The sequence below is a fragment of the Vespa crabro genome, chromosome 1, assembly GCF_910589235.1.
Source record: "Vespa crabro chromosome 1, iyVesCrab1.2, whole genome shotgun sequence".
NCBI lineage: Eukaryota > Metazoa > Arthropoda > Insecta > Hymenoptera > Vespidae > Vespa > Vespa crabro.
The window spans coordinates 4,158,692-4,185,000 of NC_060955.1; the positions used below are offsets into that span (position 1 = coordinate 4,158,692).

The window sequence follows — 26,309 nt, forward strand, 5'->3', positions numbered from 1 at the left end:
GTAAAGACGATTTCTTTGGACGTTTCGTTTACGATAGAGCAAAAATGTCTACCTTCGCCTCATTTAATACTTTTTTTCCGTACCAAGGGTATTATCGCTATAACTTGGGTTTATAGTGAAAATTATGTGCTCCGCACACGTAGTAGTCTCTTGAGAAAAAAGCACTGTCGGTGTTTCAGTTATCGTTAATCGTACGAGGATCTGAAAGGTAGAAGTAATTTTTACATTAATACTATAAATTAGATCTAATTTAACTGATTTGAAGGAAAAATTATTAAACTAATTTTCTATCCTTCGCGTTTTTTCGTTGATGTTTCGACGTCCCTTTGATCAGAACAAAAGGTACGTAAAATTAATTTTAATTATTATTTAATGAATTGTACGATCAAAGAATAGAATCTATTTCGTTTTTTAGAAGTTAAAGTCAAAATCGAGACTTTATTTTTCGCAAAGATATTAAATTCTGCAAAATATATAAATAGCTGATTTTATTCGTGAGAGCTTTTGCAGTAACAGTGTGTAATAACCGGGACATATATCATGAGACAAAATTTAATTAAACGCGCCGCTGGTATTTATTTCACACTTCTAATTTATGTACGAATAACTACGTCCTTTCTCGTTCGGCATTTATCTCCGTTTTATTATATCTATACGGTCGTACAATGGACCGGTCCCATTCTAAATATTTTCATCTTTTCTAAAATTGCCTTTGTCATATGGTACACGCACACGCATACACATATACCGATTTATTATGACCAGAGGACATTTCTGATCCTCAATACGCAATAATTTTTCATGTTATTCACAAATATTCTACCTATCGTGACTATTTTATATTATTTATTATCTCTTGTTTGCTTTTAACGATAGAGCGGCTCGTAAAATGATCTGATTCTTGTGCTAGTAGGTACATCCTCGAACAACAACAGAAGAACATTACGTAATATAAGAATCGCTCGTTAAGCATTAATGATTTACTATGTAAATATATGAATCGACGTAGCGTATAAAAAGATATTGCCTTGTGATTTTCGTGGCTATTATATTAGTAAATTCAAAAAGAAATATCATTAGAGTAACGAGGCTGCGATCATAGCTATCATATTTCCATACTTGCTAGTGATTTCTTTATCGATTGTCGTTAATAATAATTCAATAATATAAGAAATATATATATATATATATATATGTATTACATATACAATATATATATATATAATTATCAATTGATATTTATTTCAAATATTCTATATTCAACAGAATAAACTTGTTCACAAATTTTCATTAAATTACCTTTTTCTTTTTATTATTCGATCTTAGAGCTTAAAGATAAAAGAGCATATAGATGATTTCGAGTATGTTCGTCAATTAGCCATAGTTTATCTTTTTACCACACTCATAATTTCTCGTTTACATGGATTGCGGCATCGCGTTTACTTTCTTTTCATCTCCCCTTTCTCACGAATGTCGTCACGATAAAAAATGGTTACGATGTTATGAATTACAACTCGTACTCTTCTTGTTTTTTCTTTCGTTTTCTCTTCGTTTTCTCTCCCTCGGATAGCTCGCGCTAACGATGCTTTCTCTCTCTCTCTCTCTCTCTCTTTCTCTCTATCTCTCTTTCTTTATCTTTGTTTTCTTCTATCGCTCGACGCGTAACTACGACTACATCGCTAGCACAAATCGGTTCGGTCTGTGTAGGTGCCAGTGAAACGGTGAAGTCGTTAAATGTTAATCCCTCTTTTATATCTTACGGCTAGTTCGCGTCACTGGCAGCTACCGTTCTGTCCGGGCAACATGGAGTTTATTTAAAACAACTCTGGTGACATCCAGAGAGTTTTATTTTATGACGTAAACAGTTCATCGTACCATTCGTTATCAAAAATCTTACAATTAATTAATTTAATTTTTTTATCTTTATATTATTTAGATATTACGAATTTATAAGAGATAGATATTTAATACTGTCTATAAAAAGAAAAGAAAGAAAAAGTAACGAGAAGAAAATTTAAAGAAAAAACGATAAAGAAATTAATCACGGTGGAACATTTTTTTTTGTTTTATTTCACTTTCTCTCTCTCTCTCTCTCTCTCTCTCTCTCTCTCTCTCTTTCTCTCTCTCTATCTTTTTTCACTTCGCATCCATTCTTCAGACGGTTTTACCAGGCGAAGTAAATGTTTTTCATTAATCTTTCGCAACTCGTTCCCTTCATTGTCGACGCGTAGATTCGTAATTTGGTCGACTTACACTGGCTGAATCGGTAAATTCGTTAGTACAGTTTGTGGTTTACACGCTGCGTTTCATCATACCAGTCTGCGGCGCTATATTTGTGACCTCCTACATACCTCCCCGAAAGCTTTGTGAGTCTAATTACGAAGCACACATGATACACATCGCGAACATGTTACCTCCGTCTAGTCTCTTTACGTTCCCTTCCATCCCCTTTGCTTTGTGTTATTCCTTTCATTTTGACATGTCTCTTTGTATCTATTCATTTTCTTTCTTCTTTTTTATTCCCCTTCTCTCGTGTATTTTACTTTATTGAAATATCTGCGAATCCGACTCTCTTATTAGATACTTACTGAATAAATCGTTGAAGTAATAAATATCCTACATAAATTCAATATTTATTGATTTAAATTATACTAATTTATAAGTACAATATTAAACGTTCGTTCGGTGTTCATTAATAAGTACTAATGTTTTGTGGTTAAATTCATAAAGTGTCTAATTATAGTATTTATAATATTTAGATTAATTATAGTATTTAACAAATCGTTACAACTATTTCCCATATGAACATAGTTTACTATTTAACTATTTACTTTAGAGGTTAACTATTTAGATTAGAAATTATACTTCCTCTGTTCTCTCGAAATGATTAATGATTGTATCATTAATTTTTTTGATTCGTATGAAGTAAAGACTTATAATGGAATCTATAAGTACAAATAATACGATAAAAGGGATTAAGAATAATTCGTCAGACGTTTTTTTTCATTTAACTATTATTATAATATATAATTCTATATAGTCTCTTATGGTGAATTCTAGATAGTCAAACTTATAGCGGAGTAGAGTATTTTCGTTTCTTTTTCGTTCTTCGAAAAGCTCTTTATTTATTCACGTCCACCGAGAGTACAGAGAAACTCATACATATATACGAAATATACCCATTTCATCGGATTCGTTCCTGCAGGCGCCAGAAACAGCAATGGTGTTTCTGAGAGGAGTGGAAAAGGGCGAAGGAAGATGTGCTTCAGTTTGCTTGCGATTTTTTTCTTTCTTTCTTTATCCTCTTCTTTCTTTTTCACCTCCCGGCTACGATTCTAACTTGTTAGTCCGAATACGTGACGAATGAGGAGGAATAGCGGAGGAATAAAAAAGAGAGAGAAAGAAAGAGAGAAAGAGAGAGAGAAAGTAATAGAAGAAAGATATAGATTAGAAAAGGAACGATGGAGAAGAATAAAAAAGTCTTCTAAGCTTCTTTCACTTGGAAGGTCGAAGGTTTGACGAATGAAGACCGAATTGGAAGTCTAACCAATTGTGGAGTCAGACCAAGAAAAATTTGCATCCCTCTTTTTCTTTCTCTCTCTCACTCTCTTTGCCTCTCTTTCTCTCTCTCTCTCTCACTCTCTTTGCCTCTCTTTCTCTCTCTCTCTCTCTCTCTCTCTCTCTCTCTCTCTCTCTCTCTATTTCTTTCTCTTTCACTCAACGACGAGCGATCGTCCTCATATGTCTGAAGGCTCTACTTCATCCTTCTTTTTCTCATCCCTCTTTTTCTTCTTCCACGGATTTCTGAAACCGCGCTCCATAACTTAACACTTTAGACGGAAACTTGCGGTTCATCCTTGTCGTCTCTCCCTCCTTCTTCTTATCATCCTCCTCCTCCTCCTCCTTCTCTTTTCATCTCCCCTTCTTTCCTATTCGTGAATGTATACGCATTCGTACGCAGAACGCGCCGAAAGGCGATATTCTATGCGCTGGAACTTCCTCGAATGGTGTGCGGATGAAAATAGGGTGTGCTCCCTTTCAAATAACCTTACTTATTTGTTTACCCACTCGTCGATTTTTCTTCTACTTTGTCCTTCCATACCCTCCTAATGCTTTCAAAGCATTCCTAGGAACGAACGTGCAAGTTTTACACTTCATGAAAGTACTTTTCTTCGAATTCCTGTAAGTGACACTTGCCTTTCTTATTTCTTTCGATGGATCAGACGAGACGATTTATATTTCCAGATCGAAATTAAACGTTATATGTCGTTTAATGTTATATATTCCTTGTAAAAACATACATAGAGAATACAAGTGACAGAGAATTTTAATCTTAATATACGTACAGACACATACACACACACACACACACACACACATATATATATATATATATATTTTATTTAAATTGCGACGTATGTAAATGATTTATGTCTGAATACTAAAATACGTTCGTTCTCTACGATCTCACCGAACCGTATGAAGGCCAAATGTTATGTATCCCACACAGACTCTCGTTGTTTACATTCGAGTATATATATTTGTATGACAGAACACGTTTCAGTACATTGTTATCCTGTATATTGTTGTATTCAATATATATATTCTTTCTTTTGATTTCACGATACAGAATCTTTGGCTAATGTTGTCTCCTTTGTTTCTTTTTCTTTCTTTTTTTTTTTTTTCTTTTCTTTTCTTTTATTTATGAAATATTGCGACTTCATAATAAAAGTAATATAGTAACGTACTTATATACATATATCATTACTATTTTTACATTCTTGAGAGATAAAGGAAATGTAGTGTCTCCAGAGAAAAGGTATCTAATCGTGTACGGAACTTTTATAATTGGTTCTACCTTACCGCGAAAACTGTTGTTATGAGTGAACTCCGTAAAAACTTTTCCTACTAATTTTACCAGTTGACGATGGTTATAATGTAAAAAAATAAGAATGAATGGTACTTTCGAGAAAAAGAAAGAAATAGAAAAAGAACCGAAGGTATGAGATAATAAACGTCGCGTAAAATTCGATATCAACAAATATGTATAATCATCGTAAATAAATTTACGAAAGAGTGTAAAAGTAAGTTTAAAAATGATTTCCACGTATTGTTTAAGTAAAATGGAATGGATATGTTCTGTCGTGAATTTCTCGTCACGATTTTATCCTTGCTTTTTCAAGCGCTATAACGAAACAATCACGTTTACCACTCACGTTTATAACTTGACCTTCCGTTTCTATGCTTTTACGTCGCTTAAGCGTATTCTTTTCGTTCTCAGGATAAAACAAGTAGCAACTACTTTGATATTCGTACGAACAATCTTTTTTCTTTCATCGTAGAAAGTTTCCATTTTTGTTTGTTCCGTACGATACAATAATGGAAGGAACGATGATGATCGGATCGAACAGTTTTGTCTCCAGATTCTTGAAGCGTAGTAAATGGCAGAATTTACATCCAACGTTTGCTCGAACGATCACGACCATATGTTTGTCTTCTATGTTTATATCTTTCCTTTTCCTTGATCTACCCTTTCTCTCGCTCTTTGCCTTTATTGTCTATCTCCGTTTTCGTCGTTCTTCTTCGTGCATCGGCCAGGAAGTTTATCCGAACCCGACGCGCCAATTTAGACGGAATCGCCGGCACGTTCGCTTTCCTTCCATCAAATTGCGACTCGCTATGGCTTTCCTACGATTCCAGAACAAATCAATTCGACGTTCTGCCACCGAAGCAAGCAACCCTTCGCTTTCGATATCCATGAAGCTTCGCCGCTAAAATATGGACGTTCGAAGGATCTCGCGAATCCTAACCGTTTTGTCACGATCGCAGCCTTCTGATTCCAGAACTTCTCCTTGCTTCCTTTACCCTCCCTCTCCTTCTTACCTCCGACCCCTTTATTTCTCCGTTTCTATCTCCTTTGGTTATATCTTCGTAGATCGTCGCTCGTTTCGAACTCGAACGAAAATCAAATCGTGCTCGTGCGCTCGATTTCATTTGGATAGTTATTTGTTTTTTTCCCCCTGACGATCAAAATTGGTTTCTTCCTTCATATATATCTATATATATATATGTACGTAGATACATATATAAATAAAATATACATATATATTTTTTTTCTTTTTTCTTTTTTTTCTTTCATTTTATTCCAAAATAATAATAAACAAATTTCAAGAGAAAATATATAAAATAATTCGACACCCTCTATAGAAAGAGTTCAGTATTATGTAAGAAGAGAGTTTAAGGCCTTGATAAAGACGCGGTAGTGCTTGTAGGTACGTGCTTTTAAAGATATCACGAAGTTTAGGGTATTTCCTTCGCAGTAGGCAGAAAAGCATGACTTTTAAAGAGCCCTTCACAAGATATTTATCGTTGTTCAAGTATCGAGCAGAAAAGCCGAACATTAGCCTTCCTCTTTTCCGACCTCTTCTTTTCCTCCCTTGCGTCTCGGCAACGATACGATGGCTCTTTCAGTAACGATGAGTAACCATTAACGTGCAAAGGACCTTTCGACTATTCCTCTCTCTCTCTTTCTCTCTCTCTCTTTCTTCTTCTCCCTCTTCGTTTTCTTTCCTTTTCACAGTTTATCCCTTTCGCTGTCTCGCCGCACGTCGAATCTTCTTCCCTTCTTTCTCTCTCTCTCTCTCTCTCTCTCTCTCTCCCTCTTTATTTCTCTTCGTTTCTCATTTCCACGTGAAATTCTCGTCTTCTACGCACACACGCACATGCGCGCACACATATACACACATACACACATACACATACACATACACATACATACAGAGAAAAAGAGAGAGAGCCCTTCGTTCTCTTTCCAAGCGAATAAACCGGAGAAGTGAGAGTCGACCATTTAAAAGAGAGACATTCAGCGAGTTCAAGTACACACTCTTACTGGTGCTATCAGAACTCGTTATAAGGTATACAAATGGTACGCAGGACTCTTTGAGTGAGTGCTTGCCCAGCAGTTCTCACTGTATCTAAAGCTTTCCCTGATGTTCTTCCCTTGTTGGTGGTTTATTAACTTATCGAAGTTTAAATTTCTTTGAAATGAATCAGTACATTGACAAATACCAAATTTCGAATCGGTTGATGTTATCGGTCGACGTGTGTACGTAATGTTTCAATTTTTCTTTTTTTTTCTTTTTTTTTTCTTTTTTTTTTTTCATTTTTTCTTTTCAGGTTTATTGATTTTTCATTCGATTACACTCTCGCCGGAAATATTTATTTTTCGTTGGTTTGTCGTTGATTCACGATTTTAATTACTGATTCGGATTGTTTCGATTATTTTGTATTCAGTTGAAATCAATGAAAACATTGAATTATTTCAAATGAGTAGAACTTTTATCTTACAAATGTCACTGCAATAACCAATTGTCATAGGCGTTTGCAAATAGTTCCGACTCAAGCGTTCACGATTATTAATATGAAGGTAATCTGTTTTATAAAAAATGTATAAACAAAGCGCGCTCGAGAAAAAATAGAAGAATAATAATGAAAGCGTGGCGGCTTCTGTGCCGCTAAGATTAAAAAGGGAAAGAAAAAGAAAGAAGAAGAAGAAGAAGAGGAGAAGGTGGAGGAGGAGGAGAAGGAGGAGAAGGAGGAAGAAGAAGAAGAAGAGAGAAAGCTCAAGGTCAAGCGCGAAGCTTTTCAACGATGCACGTTCTCTCACAACCCTTTTTATTTTTCTTCCTTTTCGACTGGGAAGGGAAAACGCAAAAGCTTCTTACTGCCCGAGTAATCTCCTTTTTCTTTTATTTTCTTTTCTCTTTTTCTTTTCTTTTTTATTTTTAGTTTATTTCTTTTTTTTTTTTACTTTTTATTTCTTTTTCTCTTTCTTTTTTTCTTTTTTTTTTTTTGTTTTCTTTTTTTTTTTTTTGTAAACTTGCACGTCTGCTTTGCGTCTGTGTTCATGGATGCACGCGGCTTCGGTAAAATAATAATGCATTTGCGACTTGCGTAGAAATTGAATAACAGTCGCGCTTGAATAATACAGATATGTAAATGGAGGTTGGTACAGGGTTGATACGGGGTTGGGTACGAGGTGCCGGAAACGTAGACGGGATCATTTATATTGTATCCGTGCCGTCGTTTTCTCCTATCTCTACCGACTGCGTTTCAACCTTGCTTTCCTCCCTTTCTCCCTTTCTCCCTTTCTCCCTTTCTCCCTTTCTCTCTCTCTTTCTCTCTCTCTTTCTCTCTCTCTTTCTCTCTTTATACTTTGTTCTGTGTTCGTTCTACGCTCGTCCGCCTAGTTTTAGCGTCCCTTCTCTTTCCTTCCTTCTATGTATATGTACTTTTGTCTCTTTCTCTCTTTCGATTTTTCCATTCGGAATCATTTCATTCTGTACCTATTCCAAAAGGTCTCGCTCATCTTCCTCTCAAGATCTCCCTTTTTCTTATTAGATTTTTCGTGTATGCGACTTGATTCTCTCTCTCTCTCTCTCTCTCTCTATCTCTATCTCTATCTCTTTTTCTCTCTTTCTATTTTTCTCTTTCTCTGTCTTTATCGTTGATAAGCGTTTCCTCTTCCAGCTGTCTCTCTTTCTATTTCTTTCGATTTTATGTACATTTTTCATTTCTCTTCTCTCTCTCTCTCTCTCTCTCTCTCTCTCTCTGTCTGTCTGTCTGTCTGTCTGTCTATCTATCTATCTCTCTCCTTCTTTCTTTTACCCTTTTCAATTCTGTTTCTTGTCTCATGCGATTATAACGTCACTAAAGTATTATTTCTTCGTTATAATTACCATCATTTTCTGAATTTCGTGGATTTTCAAGAACCCCATTGCTTTGGCGTTCCCTCATTTCAAAACAATACCATGGTAGAGGGATGGATTTTCCAAAATCCTTGTTTTGTCGGGAACCCAGTGAATTCATCGAAATGATTTTACTTGGCATACTTCAATGAGGGTAACACGAGTATAGAGTACAGCTACGATTTTACCTTAACCCGGATTAGAGAAATATACCTATTTCAAACGACCGAATGACTTTAGTACGATGTTCTAAATCTACCCTCCAGCGGTATAAATTATTTCATTCTCTCAGGGTTACTAAATGTATATTTCAATAATAGTTAATTTAATAGGAAGAGGTTTATAATATCAGATTTAATGAATTATTCTAATGTAAAATTGTTCGTGAATAATGTGAAATAGGTAGAGATGGGAAGGGGGATGGGAAAGGAGAGAAAAGCAAAAAAAAAAACAAGAAATATCATAAGAAGCTAATAAAAAGAAATGATGTGTTTTATGAAAATGTAACCCTTTTCGTGTTCGCTTCTTTACTAATGAGAGAGAAAGATCGCTCTTAAGCTTTCTTATCTCTTTCGTTTATGTTTCCATATGTGCGTATACACGCGCATACGCGCAAAAGACGTCGGATCGGACGTTGCGATTTGGTGCATTTAACTCGAAAAAGAGAAAGAGAAAGAGAGAGATAAAGTGAGAAAGTGAGAAAGAAAAAGAGAGAGGAGCTTTGCCTTTAGGGGATGGTCTTTGTTCTTGAAGATCTTACACAAATGCAAGTTAATCCGATTTGTGCTACATTCGAAATATAATCGGAGCTTTCTCGAGAATGTATAAGTGTGAACGTACACGACTACATCGGGCGGAAGTCCTTCTTCAAGTTTAATAACGGTTTTCCGGTTTTCATCGAGGTTATTTGATCGCGACGAAATTTAAGCCGACCACCAACCATCGTTTCGTTCTCATTGCATTCTTTTTGGTTTCTTTTTAAAGCTCCTCACGGATAAAAAAAAAAAAGTTCTTTCATTGGATTTTCCTTTCTCGGTTATGCCATTTCGAAGTATTCTCTTTTATTACTTTACATATAGATGCATTTATTACATTACACTGATCTCCCATGATATTGCTTTTCCACTGACTATAGATCTACATTTTTATCTTTTATGAAATCGGAAAGTCGAGGATTTAATATTGCAAATTGTCATTAAACTGGTTGACGTTATTTTATTCGTTTGTTCGTGTATTAATACTTATTTGCATATTAATGTTCGAAAAATAGTTTTTCCAGATGTTTTATCTTGATAATAGCACCGTAGACTCGTTTTATTTTATTTACCGTGTTATTACAATGAAATAAAGATGATCGAAAAAGGAGAAAGAAAAAAAAAAAAAATAAGAATGTTCAGCCCCGCGATGACTCTATAACCAATTAACGTTTTTATGGCCTCTAGAAGAAACTTGTTTTATCGTAGTAGTCATTAGCAGCTACGCTTTGCACGGCTATATTCATGCAAATTAAATCGATCCTTCTAACGGCTGGTTAACTATAAAATACGCTAAGGAATTTGATTACATCGTCTTGTTACAGAATCGTCCATGGAAACGTTACATGTATATTGAGATTTTTCCTTCGGAAATGTTGCTTTCTACCTTCTCTTTCTTTTTATCTTTTCTTTTTTTATTTCTTTCCTTTTTTTTCTTTTTTCCTTTTCTTTTTTGATCTCCTTGAGAATCTCGAATGATCGGACCGGATAAGAGGATGCGAACGAACGGCTCTTATCGTTTGTGCATTATCTAGATCGAAAGATAAAGGGAATTTGATGCATCTCTTCAGACGGAATGGATTTGCATGGGAGATGTCGTTTGCCAGGAAAATGGATTTTCTTCTGACGGAGGGCTAACTTGAATAATTATCCAAACGTTTTGCTCAAATGTGAGGTTAACAAATCTTTAGAGTTAGCAATTAAATTATTTAGAAAAAATGAACGTGGAAGAAGAAATGAAAATTTCTTATACTATTTATTTCATATGATAGATTCGTCTGATCAATAATATATAAACCATGGATATACAACTTGAAGTAGGGAAACTAACGTATTGTATTGAGATATCTTCTTCGTTTTGAATGAAGTCGCATAGAGTAGAATGTTAGTACTCCATCGTATCGGAGTCAAAGGAAGTAGCAGCGACAAGCAAGCCTTAATGACTTCTCGACGACACAATTAGGTTCTCGCGAAACGACGTGAGATAAATTTAAATGCATATTTGGAGTATAGCGAGACTAGCCGAAGGGAAAAAAAGAAATAAGAATAAAAAGAGTAGTAAATGAAAATAGAAAGAGAGAAAGGGAGAGAGAGAGAGAGAGAGAGAGAGAGAGAGAGAGAGAGACGAGGAAGAAGAGGGAAGATCAACTTCTCTTGATATGAGAATGAAATAGCTCTTTCCTTTTTTTTTATTCTTTTTTTTCCTTTTTTTATCACGATCCAGCGTGTCTCTTAATAAAAGCAAAGTGTAAGGGTAGATAGATGTGCAAGTGTGACACGATGCGGCCATGTCCTCGGCGATCTATACCGAAAACGAAATTACGTTTCAGAGAGATAATGCATGCCTTTCCGAGCACGGACAACGTTAACGTTCCTCTCAAACGACATTTCCACAGTTAATGACGTACTACCGGGACGTCATTCGATCCTCAAAAAAATTACTTTTCGTCTCGAGCGTTCACGAATACGTTCCTATCTATTGGAACCGACGACCTCTATCGGATCGAAATCGTGCCACGAATCGAAAGAACCTCTTTACTTCGTCAGCTGCTCCCACTTCCTTCTCTTTTCTTTTTTTTTTTTTTTTCTTTTTCATCTTATCAAGATAGTAAATTACTACGGCCTCCAATTACCTAACGTTAATTAAGGGAATATTTATTTATTTTCCCAATTATTTCTTTCGTAATGCGACATAGTCTCAAATATCCTATCATCGATCTTTTCTCAGATTGCTTGTCGCGCTTGTCCTATACTTATTGTTAACCTAAATTGCATCGTACTTATGAGCGGCGATATGTATTGTCCTATTTCTTTTTTTTTTTTTGTTTCTTTCTTTTCTTTTTTTTTTTATTTTTCTTTTTTTGCTTCTTTTTCTTCTTCGACTTTATAATATTTTACCCAACGCTTTTACCCTGACCTACATACGAGCTGAAACGTCAGTTTGTTTTAACTACAGCGAGATCTTTTTTATTCTTATTTTTTTCTTCATTTCTTCTTTTCTTTTATCTTTATTCGCTCTTAACCTCAATCCTTCTTTCGCGTTTTCTTTTCCATTTGTCTGATTTTGTTTCTCTCTCTCTCTCTCTCTCTCTCTCTCTCTCTCTCTCTCTCTCTCCCTCTTTTTTTTGTTTGCATTCAAGCTAATTCACGTTAATTAATTTTAATCTCTTTTCTTAATATTTCCCAAAGTCTTTATAACAATTTGTCTGTACATTGCGGATTAAATGATATATCATATAATACTTAATGGTTCGAAATTTATAATTTCATGTTAGACAATATTTTTCGTGTATGACAAGACACATTTCTCTCATTTTGAGAATCGTGCTCGCTTAACATACGAAACGATCTATGAGAGGTACACGTCGTTTTAAACTCCGTATCTTCGCCAATATTTGCCAAAGAATTTGACTCTTCCGAGAGCCATAATGCTGCTCTCCCATGTAAGTGACCGCCGATGTTAATTTATAGGCGGAATAACGACTTTCCGATCCTGGATACTTGCCATAACGCGGCGAGGCTGTATCGAAAGGGCTGGGGTGGTTTTACTGCGTCGAATAAATTTCAGGAAAGTACTTGCTCTGATCCATAAAGTAAGAAATCTGCTAGCCGAATTCTTCATCATATATTTTCTACCGTTCGAAATACATAGTTTATTTTTTTCAAGCACAGAAAAAAGTTTAGATGCTATATCTTCGAAATCCAACATTATTGAAATTATATTTTTATTCTTTGAGAAAAAAAATTGTCTCAACAATGTTTGCGTTTTCGTTAAATTTTAGTTGCTTTTTCTTTCTTTATTTTTCTTTCTTTATTTTCTTTTCTTTTCTTTCCCTTTTTTTTTTTTTTTAATTTTGATGGAACAAATTTTCAACGAAGGTTTGATCGCACGAGTGCAGAAAGTGAATAGAAATGATACCGACGTTTCTTCCTTTTTTTTTTTCGATTCGGTTTTACAGGCAGAAAGGAATTGGGATTTTTTGAAAGCCTAAAAGCTTCAGAGTCAGCTTGTTACGTCGACAATCACTGATACGCTCGATGTGACAGAAAATCAATGATGTCTTATCAATAAGTAGAGATCCCGTTTCCCGTTTTTCTTTGTTTACATTCTTTTTTCTTTCTCTCCTTTTTTCTTTTTTTTGTTTTTAATCTCACATTAAACTATGCAATTTTCGTATTAAAATATATCGATTGATCTATTTAAAAAAAAGAAAAAAGAAAATATCTATGAGCTCGATATCTCGAAAGAGATGATAATAATTTTTTGATAATCAAAATATTTTGCATTCTCAGATTAAACAATTTTTATGACGTTTTATCGAAAGCAATTATTATAGTTACAGATTATATATATATATATATATATACGTACGCATGTAATACGACGTCATCTACACGTTTTAAGTTTAAAAGGAACTTCGGGAAAAAAGACTACGAGAGTATAAGCTTAAAATGAAAGGATAGAGAGAGAGAGAGGGAGGGAGAGAGAGAGAAAAAGAGAGAGACTGGCGTAATAAAAGTTTCAAAGCGAGACAGGTACCGGTAGTAACTACTATATTAATAGTAACGCGTACTGTTTCTCCCACGGCATTTCTCTCATACAATCTACGGAAAGTACATAGTACCTGTGTTTCATAGGTATATATGCTTTCGAGGTATTAGAAAATTTATCACGCTTCCGTACCGGTCGAGCTTCTCTATCTATCGAGTAGCTGAATACGTTTTCTCTGACGCTATTAACATAATTTCCCTCGTCCCTTTTCCGGATGAAAGCAAACCGGTGAAGGTTAAGTTGGAGTTTCTCTTCTTTAATGTCATGGCTTATCGGGATCATCGATTACAGAGAACGGATCCTAACGAAGTCGTTCGAGGTACGACGAGTCATTTCCTCCACTGCTTTTACTGAAATTGTATGTAAATTAAAAGAAAAGAAGAAGCTGGGGGTTGGCTTGTAAAAAAAAAAAAAGAAAAAAAAAATGTTATTGCGGTCTCTTCTTTTTTTTCTTCCTTCCTTTCTTTTTCTTCCTTTCTTTTTTTTTTTCTTTTTCCCTTTCTCTTTGGCTCCCTCTCGAAAAGAAAATAGCAAGGATGAGCAGAGACGAGAACGTCGAGATTGAACGAGCGACTTAGAGAGTCTGTGAGGAGTCGAGGATCGTACTGGGATGAAACGGACGAAAAAAAAATCTAGACTGGAGAAAAAAGGGGAAGGGTCATTTTGGGTTAGATTTGGCTAGATAATCCATCTTAGTTGGAAGAGAAGAAGAGGGCTTGTCCTTTTTTTGTGTCGAAGAAATGCCCGGGCATAATAATTTCATACTTTTAGTCGAGACACGCTATTTCCTTCTCTCTTCCACACTGATCCTTACACACAAACACATATACACACACACATATATAAAAGCTCACTTCTTGCCCCTCTATGTGTCTCTCTTTCACCCCGGAGTAAATCCACCCTATTTCGCGACAGCTCTGCACTTTCACTGCCGACGATCTAACCCCTCATTGCTAACGCGAATCCCAGGGATATAATCGAGTTCTCAGGCGCGGAGAGACCTGCTCCAACGTTGATAATATTTCTGAAATCTTGTAAGAAGGGTGGACCGTAGTTTCCCTTCTCTTTTCTATTTTTTCGATCATCCATGTAACTACGATGTATGGCGATGACGACTATGACAACGACAACGACGAAAGGAACGATCACATCCGACGTGATAATTTCATTTCATATGAATCAATTTCCTTTTTCGTTTTCACGGGAAGTATATCATAGGCGAATAAATGTGAACGTTAAACGAAAGATCATGAAGATTCTCTTGCATTTTTCGTGGAATAATGAATGGCACATATACTTAATTGATTAGAATTCTCGTATCATCCTCAATCGTGGTTTTTAATGAATATATCGGCGAAGTAATACTTGTGATGAATTAAAAATTAATATTAATTTTTATCAAGCAACAAATGTGTGTGTGTGTGTGTGTGTGTGTGTGTATACATGTAGTTATGTATGTATGTATAATATTATAATTGAAGGTTCTTTTCCAAATTCTCATCTCAAACGTTTTAACGAACGTTGTAAGGAAAGGATAATTTCGAGAAATTAATGAGGTCCGTCCAATTGAAAACTCGTCCCTTCTTTCTTCGTTCGTTTTTCCTTTTAACAAGCCTTGCTGAAGTAGAAGCTTCAGCTGTTATTAATCATTGATAAGGAAACCGATTAAGAAACGCAAACTGGTTAAAATTGGAAAGTTAGTACAAAGAAATCTGTTTTCCTTGAAATAAATACGCTTCAGAAATATTCTCTTTTGGTTTCTACCAAACGATGAGTGTTTGAAAGGGAAATGGAAAACTAAGGGGAAGAAGTACTTATAGAAAAGAGGAAGAGGAGGATAGAATGAAATAGAAGAAGAGAAAGTGAGGTTCTTCGATGGAGGGTTATAATTACGTTGTTAATAAACCTTAAGGGAAACTCGTCGGACCTTAGCAAGATCTTTCGATGCTTTTCGCATCCCGAGCTTCTGACATTCTTCAGATCGCATGCCTGTTTGAAACGGCTTCATCCAATTAAGTTTAAAAGCGGCACTCGATCGATCGAAGAAATTGAATTACTGATTCCGACATCATCGTTCATTCGCTGTAATTACTTCGGCGCTTATTTAACTTCAAGGTGGATCTAGGAAGCATCGGAATCCATGTATGGCCTTATAAGCGTAAGCATGTACTCATACATATAGACACATACAAACGCACGTACGCGCGCGCGAATACATACTTGGCCAATGCATATTCGCATACTAGTTCGTTCTTACGTATGTATGGACACGTCGACATAGTCAGCTCTCTGAAATTTCTCCATCGTGATTGCGTTTGTTGCAAGCACCTGCGTAATCCTGGCAATCTTCATCTCTCCCTCCCTCTTCTCCCTCTTTCCCTGCTTCCAACAGTCAGCTTCGCAACACCCTACGTATAACCTACCTCCTTGTATCGCCTGAACCAATTATCTCTCCTACCTTTGATGTTGTCCAGCTTCCGTATAGGTGTTTGCGACAAACAGCGCGAGTCGACATGATAAAGGAATATTCTCGTAGATTTATCGAATACGTGTGAGCACGCTGATTGAGTTATTTAATGCGACGTCTTACGTTTTCTTTTTATTATTCGAAAGGGATGATTCTTTTTTTTTTGTCCTTTCCTTTTTTTTTTCTTCTTTTCTTTTGTTTAAATTATTTCGACGTAAGAAAAAGAGAGAGAGAGAGAGACAACCAGAGAATGGAAAAAGAAAAGGAGATACGTTGAAATAGAGAGATATTTTCAATAAGCATAAATCATAAAGAGGAAAGTAAAAAAAAAAAAATCAAATAAAAGAGATTTCCTTTGAAAATCGTAAAGATTCGATTGAAATAAATATCTTCTCTGTGAGCTATCATGCCAAAGTGGGAATAATTCTATGTCTAACGAAAAACACGTAGAAGATATATATATATATATATATATATATATATATATATATACATATATATATGAAGGAAAAAAAATTCAATTCAATTATTGGATCATAGAAGAGATCGCAGTAATCGTATTATAAAAGAAATTACAAAAGTAATAGCGACTGTCACGCAATTTCAATCACAAAATGACTGCTTGAAGGAATTCGAAAGGTAGTTCATAAGATTCGATAAAAAGGATAAATTAATTTTCTCTATCAAAAGCCTAATATGATTTGATCAGTTTATCCAATCATCCAAGCTTTTGTATATCAAACTGAACCTTGGATAGTTGCCGATAGAAATCACAAGGCTGTTGAAGGGGTTCTTCTTCTTTCTTCCTTTTCTTTTTTCCTTTTCTTTCTTTTCCTTTTTTTCCTTTTTCCTTTCTTTTTTTTTTCAACTTTAATCCGATTCTCTGTTCGGAAACATCGTAAAGACCAAGTTTCCAAAGGAGGATAGCTTAAAATGAGAAACACGAGGAAGTTATGAAGTCTCGGATGAAGGTCCGTCGACTCGCGTTAACGCTTCTTTAAGAAAGTTCGAAAAGCAAGTCAGAATCTCGTAATTCATAATTCCTACGGGTATTTATCGTTCGTTGTGTGGAGGCAAAAAGTGTCTACTGACTTTAAAGTTTAATGATGTGCTCTTCCGATAATGACTTTCAACCGTAGAATTTCTTCTCTTCAAAGAACTCACGCATACGTACAAACAACCATAGACTATCACAGAGAGTGAGAGAGAGAGAGAGAGAGAGAGAGAGTAATAAGTTAAATGCCAAGATTTTTCATCATTGTAAAATGATTTCTCTATAAAGAAAGTTTCAAAAATCGATGTTATATAAGGGGACATAAGTTCGCAGCGGAAAATGTTACGGAGCAATTTTATTCCATACGAGCCATAGGTACGGCGATGCAATAAACGATATCCGTTAGCTTTCTTTTTCCTCCAAAGTAAAATGTTCATGGGCTAGCTCCCTTTGACATCGTCCAGGCAAAACGAAAAGATAAGAGTTGTCGGATCCTAAGAAAACTCCCTCCCCCTATATATTTCCTTCTTTTTCTTTCTTTCTTTCCTATAACGTACTTATATTTTTTTTTTTCCTTTTTTTTTTATCTCTTTTTCTTTTTCTTTATCATCTTGTTTGGGAGATATAATATCACAAAAAGAATATCCATACTACTGACCTTAGTAAGCTGTTAATTTTTTATGGAACATAAACTTCTCCCCATATTGTTATTGTCGTAAATATCGGGAACGGATTTAAATTTGCGATTTTGACTGTTTTCACATGATAGAAGAATTCTCTAGGGAAATGGCCGATTAATTTCTATCAGATTTCTTTTTCACTCTTTCCTACCTGACGTCTACCTATTCCATGTAGAAATTCTGACGGTAACGAAGCCGACACGGAGGGTAGAAATGGCAACGATCGCGATACTAGCATAGAGAAGAGGGAAAAGGGAATGCTTTTGTGCCTTCTATTCGATGTCATTGTCTTTTTGTTTCTCGCTTGTTTCGCTTCCCTCTAAATGGTGCGAAAGATTTATTAATAATCTACTGCGTAGGTGTGCTTGTATGTAGATGTGTGCGCACGGTAGAGCGACGTCGATTAAACTTGCGCGCATCGTGCGAGTATTTTCTCTCTTTCTCTCTTCTACCAGCGACTTTGTATAGGTGTTCTTCGAAAAGTCGACTCTCTCTTTCTCTCTCTCTATCTCTATCTCTCTCTCTTTCGTTTCCTCTGTTTCTCTCGTGACATGTCATGCGGCGTGGCGCGCCAACGAAAATTTCATTTAGCCCAAGTCCTTCCGCTTTCAGACGTTTCATTTGCCGCATTCGCCGAGCAAATTAAATGGGATCGATAGCTTCACTCGACTATTTCGCGATGACGAAAGCTCGAATCTCTCGTCAACTGCAAATTCATAGTTTCCAAGGAAAATGATAAAGATTCCGTTAATATTCTCTAATCCCTTTACGTCCGATTTATCAAAAGAGAAAATATTTAAATAATCATTATTGAAAATAATAGTGAGGAATATATGTACTTATTTCATTTTCTTTTTTCAGTTATTTAGTAATTATATGATACTTCCTTTCTACGTTATTTATTAAAATGTATTCATATATATATTCTAATGATTTTGTCATTGTTGAAATTATCAGATTAATTACAAAAAGACAATTTATATCAAATATTCTCTAAAACTTTCGCATATTCGCTAAAATTTTTTTCATCATATAATTTTTAATGTAATAAATTTATAAATGGTTTGCATTTAAACGATTCATTCGCTTTTCGCAATAATTCAAAGAATATGGAACAATATAAAAAATTTTCTTTACAATCTTGAAGATCTAGCGATTTTTCGTTCTCAATTGTCGTATAAAGTTTTCTTTTGTTTCAACATTCCATACTTCTAAACTTTATGGCTTGTTTGTAGCACGAAGTTATTGAAACCAAGGGAGCTCAATTACGGTTAACCGACTTGTACCTCCTATCGTTAAATTGTCGTTTAGCCGATCCAGCCTCCGTTCTGTCATATACGACGTTTGTTTTACGAGCCACGGAGAGAAGCTGCGTCGATGTCTTTGCGAAACTTTACCGTGACTCGCTGTCTAATTAAAGGCAGCGACGCTGACAGACGGCGATTAGAACATGTCACGAAGTTAATTAATTTTAAACGGTTTTCCTCGTTACGTCGAATTTTACGATTTAATCTTGTTCAAAATTAATACGATAGGCTAATTATCAATATATATCTGCTTATACGTTCGAAAGTTATAAATGAAAAAAGGAACAAAAAAGAAAGAAGAAAAAAGAAATTAGAAAACGGAAATCTTAATATAATAATAATAATAATCTAAATATGAGATTTTTGATTTAAACGTTTATCTATAAATCTTCATATTTCTCCATTTCAATCAAAATGATAGTTTCCGCTTTTGTTTGTACATATCTATTTACGGGTATTACCTCTAATGCGTTACAAAGCAGCTGCATTTTCATGCGATTCACAGAGAACGTGTATGGTAGTTCTATGAGTGAAATCGAACGTATTACATATACATATATATATATATATACATCTTCTACATACGTAGACGAAACAAGAGACTTCGCAACTTAATTCGTATAGTTCTCAATACTACCTTATGTGTTCCCATAATAACAATAATATGTACCTTTCTCACTGACCAAACTTTATATTTTCTACGTACTTAATGAACTACGGTCATTTGTCCAACATGGAGCCGAAGTTACGATCATTTTACAATGTCAACTTCTCCGTGCGTAATTACGTGGTTAATTACAGTACCAAAAAGTACAACCGTCGAGAAAACAATTCTTTAATTCTCATTGTGCGAATTTAATTTTTTTAAATTAACTTCATCGTTAATTATCTAACAATATGAACCTTGTTTAGCCATTTTTTTTTTCACATTTTCACTAAATTTATCGATATCAATCCCATGAACTTCGTTTAAATGTTAAAATGAACAACTCGTGGAATTTTATAAATTCATTAAATTAATGAGAAAAATAAAGTTATACCTTATTAGAGACAATGACGGATAGCTAATTAGTCGCTATACATCAGCGTCTAACTTGTTAAAGGATCATGATTGGTGGAGTTCACCACATTGTTTCTTGCATTAGCTTTTATCTTATTCTCATTCACTTTTACTCTTCGACGGTCTAGAGTACAAAGTGGGTAGCAAACAAGGGGTGAATTCTTTAGCTTGGAATAATAAGCTGCGTTAATATTTGCTTCGTTCTCAAACGATAAATCCACGAATATTTTACGGTTCCCTTGAGACTATATGGGGGTTCATTGTCCGTTACGTTAATAACTTAAATCTCTCAGATCTTTCGAAGAACCAACGTACAAAGGGATACTTCTACAATTCGATAAGATTATTTATATATATATATATATATATATATATATATATATATATATTTAGAAATTCGTTAGAATATTATATCTCGATACATTGATATCAAATTTATAGACTTATTACGTTCTAACTATATTATTTGTGATTATTTTAACTCAATAATTATGTTTCATCTGCTGTGAGATCTCATTAATTTAATCCACATATTTTAATTATTAATAAACCTATTGAAGATAAATTTTCTAATGCAAAATGTATTATAATGATCTTTTACGATAATCATTCTCTAATATTATTTGGTTTATGAACGAAAGAATTTTCTCTATATAAATTCTACTTGTTACGTGGTTACTATAACGATAGTAGAAGCTATTCAAACAAGCCACCATACTTAAATTGGCGAAGCAGGCGCTCTTGATGCGAGGCAGGTCATTTTGATTTCGCTTATTATGGTAATAATTGCGAATCTCTTCTCTGTAATTGTCGAGCGATAAACAGAAACGGCAAACGACGTGGGATTTGCTGAAGTAACGTTACTTCTTTTCTCTGGTTATCTTTTAAATTTTTAAGTAAAGTCCAAGTATACGATAATGTAAGTATTATTGTTAATCTGCAAATAAAATTAAAATCTTCTCTCTTTTTTTTTTCTTTATCTTTTTTCTTTAAAAAGATTTTTTTATATTACACATTTTTTAAAACGTTATTATGAATATATTAAATACTTAAATATTTATACATATCTATAAGGAAAATAAGTTTTATCGAATAGAAAAGAATTAAGAAAAAAAAAAAAGAAAAAAAAAAAAATAAATAAGTTCGATTGTAATAAATCGTTTCTTAGATTCGATATATTGATTTTTTCGTTAACATTTTAATACAAATCTTTTGATGTTTTAATGAAAGGTAATTTAAAATCCAAAGCTAAGCGAATTAATATTTAACGCTGTCAAATTCGAGAAATGAAAATTATGAAAGTTTAATATGTATAGTTGTATGAACTGATCAATGAAATTCACATGATTATAAAATTATTAAAGATCGATATATCGTATAATAAATATAATTTCGAAGATAAATTTTTTTCTCGATAATAATTTTCTTCATTTTGTTAGATCAAATCAATTTATCGCTTTAATAATATATAGAATATATACATGTAATCGTTAAACTACGATGTATAATCAAAAGAAAGAAAGAATTCAATGCATTCGAATAATCATAGCAACGGTATGTTCCATGCAACAAAACAATTGTGTATGCAATAATAAATTTAAGGTGTACAGAATCAGAGCGTCGAGAGTATGGTTACCGTTTCAATCTCCACGGTATGTGTAGAATTTGTGGAATGATCATTATTGTGTTCTCTCTTTTCCTTCCTTCTCTCTTACCGTCCATCTCTATCTCTCTTTCTCATATTTCTCATTTTTCGTATTTTTTGCTTCTTTTTTTTTGTTTTTTTTTTTTTTTTTTGTTTTTTAACTATCGTCGATTATCCGTTAAACGGTTTCTATAAAATGATACATTATATTAATGACAAAAAAAAAGACGTGAAATTGTCAAAATATTGCTTATTAAAGTAATTATAGATTAAAAATGATATTTTGAAGGGAAATGTGGATAGATCTTTAATTATCAACGATCAAGAGTTTTGCCTATTAAACGTTTCCGTTTATAATTCGCTCAGTAATAAGCCAACATATACTTGGTCCCAAGTCTCTTGAGTCTCGCTATCCTTGATTAACTTGCTCGAGTAATCAGCTTGAGAGATGAAAATTCTTGGTAACAGAACGAGCAAATTGATGTATCATTAGAGACATGCATCTCGTTAGTGCCAAGTTACATTTTCAAAAGAAACCCAATATCCTACTTGTAAATTTGATTTGTCAAACCTTAATATACTCTCTAAGTTATATCAAATATTCCGTTGCGATTGTACAAATGACTAACTATATATTTTCTAAATTACGATTTCAACTAATTCTTCTTCTAACGCTACTTCCTTGGATTATAATTATATTCAGTTTATTAAAATATTAAGGTAAATATTAAAGATCAATGACGAAATATTTTTTTTGAAAGACATGTCGTTCTACATTAAAGTTCGTTTTGAATGAGGAACGAAGAAAGAAAAAAAAATAATTACAGGATAGGAATAACTTTTTTTTTTGCAAAAAACGACTCGAGACATTTTCATGGCGATCAATTTCAATTAACCAACGGCCGTATAGCGGCATTAGCACGCCCAAGAATATGCCTAAACGCCTACCTACATAATTGATGCGTTCGTTATCATCCCCCTTGTCGTCATTCAAAGCGTGACAGTTCAGGGGTTATTTTCACATAAATAATGATACCAATTAGCAGCTTCAGCTACTCCGCAGTAGCAATCAGTTAACGCAGTCAATTATTTCTTGATACGATAGGGAGAAAAGCTCTTTCTCTTGCAAAATGCGATATAAAATACATACATATATATATATATATATATATATATATATATATATATATATTTATGTATATGTACATATATATATGTACATATACATATATAGTAAATCAAAGAAATATTAAGATGTATGTATATACAAGTATTCAAAAATCTTAGTTATGTTTATAACTTAAAGAAGTTAACAAAAAAAGAAAAAAATGTTAGAAATACTTTTTATATTTTTTTATTGTTATTGGAACAAAAATTCTTCATATCATTAATTTTAATATTATCAAATTACCATATTAACAATATTAATTAATAGATTAATTTTAATCTTAATCTCTAACTAATTTTATTTTTAATATCGTAGTAAAAATATTGAAGTTCTTTATGTAATTTAGAAAAAGTAATTCAATTCGAAATATTGTCCGAACTTTTCTCTGATTCATTGTATGCTTTTTTTTTTTTTTTTTGAATCATCGCGTTGACGTTTGATATTAATTTTATATACCTATAAATATACTTAACGTATACACACGTGTACGTAGGAGAAATAAATTATGATGGTTATTCAAAACATAGTTTCTTTGAAAGCAATACTGGTTTTCTAGAAGAAAATCTTATGCTCCAACGTACCAACATCGGGAACTGACACAAACTTTTCGTCCCTTCGTTTTAGCGAATTTCTTGAAGAAACAGCTGAAGAATCTGAATTGCGGTCGTTCTTTTTTTTCCTTTTCCGTCTCGACGACTCTTTCATATTTTATTTCAAAGACACATACTTATAAGCTTTTTGAACAAGATACATGGAAAAGTATTTTTCCACGAAAAAACATTGCCTCTCTTACATCTTATAACTTCCATCGTCTTATGGACGACTTTGTCATAAGAATTTTCTATATTACAATACAATCTCCTATTCTTTATCCTTTAATAATTTATAAAACAACGTTTTGTTTTATTAATAACTCGTGAAAATGTTACTCTACCAAGTTTAAAATAATTTCGTCGGGAAGGTTGTTAAAACGTTGAAACGTCGTTAACATTCTGTTCTTATTATCTTAGAAAATAAATTTCTCATTCGTCCTTACAATAATAAGATTTCATTAAGAAATACATATAATGTAAAATACCTTCTCTTGTTATACAAGCTTCCTATTATAACGATATATCTGTGAGTAATAAAATGCCATTAAATATATGTTCCTGGTACGTGAACATATACATGAAAAAAAAAAGAAAACAATCTTGTGGGGAGAAAAAAAGAACAGAAAAAAAAGAAAAAAGAAAAAAAAAGGGGGGAAAAAAAAGGAAGAAAGAAAGAAGGTACACGTCGTACCGAGTTAAAGATTTTCTAAAGAATCGTCTATTTGGGATAGCTAGCTCTCTTGTAATTCTTTCGCTGGACGGTGATGCAGATAGATGGTTTCTAGATTTCGTCGGTGGCCAGACCATCGAATGCATGGACCGAAAAGAGAGAAAAAAGGCTGAAAAAACTTTGAGAGAGAGAGAGAGAGAGAGCGAAAAAGATGCGGAGAAGCGAAGAAGCTTCATGGCTTGGCAAACCATGAAGAGGAGAGAAAAGAGAGAAAGAGAGAGAAAGTGGCGAGGAAGGGAAGGAAGGGAGGTTTGCGGCGATCGGAGACAGGACGAAGAGGATTTTCTCCTTTTCTAACGCGAATAACTTCGATCTATCCCCTGGATCACCTCCGACTGGCTTTCCTGCCTCGATCCTTTTGGTAAGCGTTCCCTCTTCCTCTCTCTCTCTCTCTCTCTCTCTCTCTCTCTCTCTCTCTCTCTCTCTCTCTCTCTCCCTCAATCCCTCCCATTTCCGTTAAAAGTAGGAGAGAGATAGAGTGTCCTGAAGAGCCGCATACCGATCAATGTCACACCACCGTTTGCTTGTGTTCACAGTCTTACATTTCCTGTCTACCTATCGTCGTCCTGCTGAAGTATCAAACACCTGTGCTTTCAGGAAACAGATCGGATCTACGAGAGGCTCTGCTCTTTCCCTCTCCTCCGTATTGAGTTTACGATAGCTGATCTATTATTCGATAGATGGATATTTTGTCAAAGGACGATTTAGATTCTTTATATGTTTTCAACACATAGATATTATTTTTACATATATGTACGTTTGATTTTCATCTTCAATATTATGCGAATTTAATTCTTATTGACGTCTATCTAAGCTCATTGAAATTTTCTGTTCATTGAGAAAGAATCGATGTTGTAAATAATGTTCGAAGATAAGTGAAATTCTGTTTTCTTTTCTTTTTTTCCTTTTTTTTTTTTTTTTTCTTTTTTCATTTTCGATATCATGTAATTAATTTTCGTCATCGCAAGGATTAAACTCCTCAACATCTTATGGCTCGTGGAAAAAGGAATAACCGTACGACTATTCTAAACGAATTTTCTCTTTTCATCCTCTTTTTGTGTTCTTTTCTTTTTCCTTTTCTTTTCTTTTTTTTTTCTTTCTTTCTTTTTTTTTTTTTTTTTTTTTTGTTTTGTTTCCGAAGCTCGGCTCATATTCTCCGGCATCCATTAAAGTCAGTTGTGAAGTTTGCAAAAGATTAATGAGTTAGTAATGGAGTTTGTAGCTTTGTTGCGGAATGGTTACAAATATTGATCTCTCTTTCTTTTCAGTGAAAGAGCTTGATGAAGAAAAAGGAGCCAGGAACTTTGAGAGTAAAAGTAATGTGCGCGGATAAGTAGTATTTTCTTTTTTTTTTCTTTTTTTTTTTTATATTTGTTTCTCTTTTCTCCCTGTTTTTCTTTTCGTTTTTGTCTTTTCTTTATCTATTAAAAAACGACGAGTTTGAAGTTTAGCTTAAAAGAAATTATTTTTGACATATCTTATACGTGTATTAATATCTACATGCATAAGACGATCGTATATTCCTTGACATCAAATACCGCTTTATGCATACTATTGAAATTTATTTATTTCTTTGTCGATCATAACTTAAACCCTGTCATTAATATTACATTTTTTACCCTTTCCCCCCTTTCAAATTGGTATGAGTAATAACGCGCATTTCGCAATATTGCGGTGCGAAGTGAGTATCTAATTGCTCTTAGATCGTTATGCAGATGAGTTCGAAACTGGATTCTGTTTTTCATCGATGAAGCCGATATTACGAAATAGTAGAAGCATCTGAGTAAATCGAAATATACGTTCCTGAGAGGGTAGGGGTAACGAACTTGGGCAAGATGTTAGTGAATTTGCCAGTTCCATAGCCCGGGGTTGTAAGAGTTAGAGAGAGAGAGAGAGAGAGAGAGAGAGAGAGAGAGAGAGAAAGGCAGTAGGAGTAGATGATAGAGAACTGCTATACGGTGATTAAATTTCCGCGTTGCACCCTTCGCGAAGGGTTGTTTCATAGGAAATTTAAACAAGACCTTAACAAACGGTTTCTCTCATCGTTCTCGAAATCGCCATATACGCGATCTTCATACTTTACATCTTGTCTCTTTTATCCTCGAGTTGCAC

At 34.1% G+C, this 26,309-nt stretch overlaps 1 protein-coding gene across 11 annotated transcripts in view; it reads left to right on the forward strand.

Moving 5' to 3' along the window:
* The window catches only part of LOC124432774 (protein timeless homolog), a 189,391-nt gene that overhangs the window by 16,885 nt on the left and 146,197 nt on the right, over positions 1-26,309 (forward strand). The window lies entirely within an intron of this gene.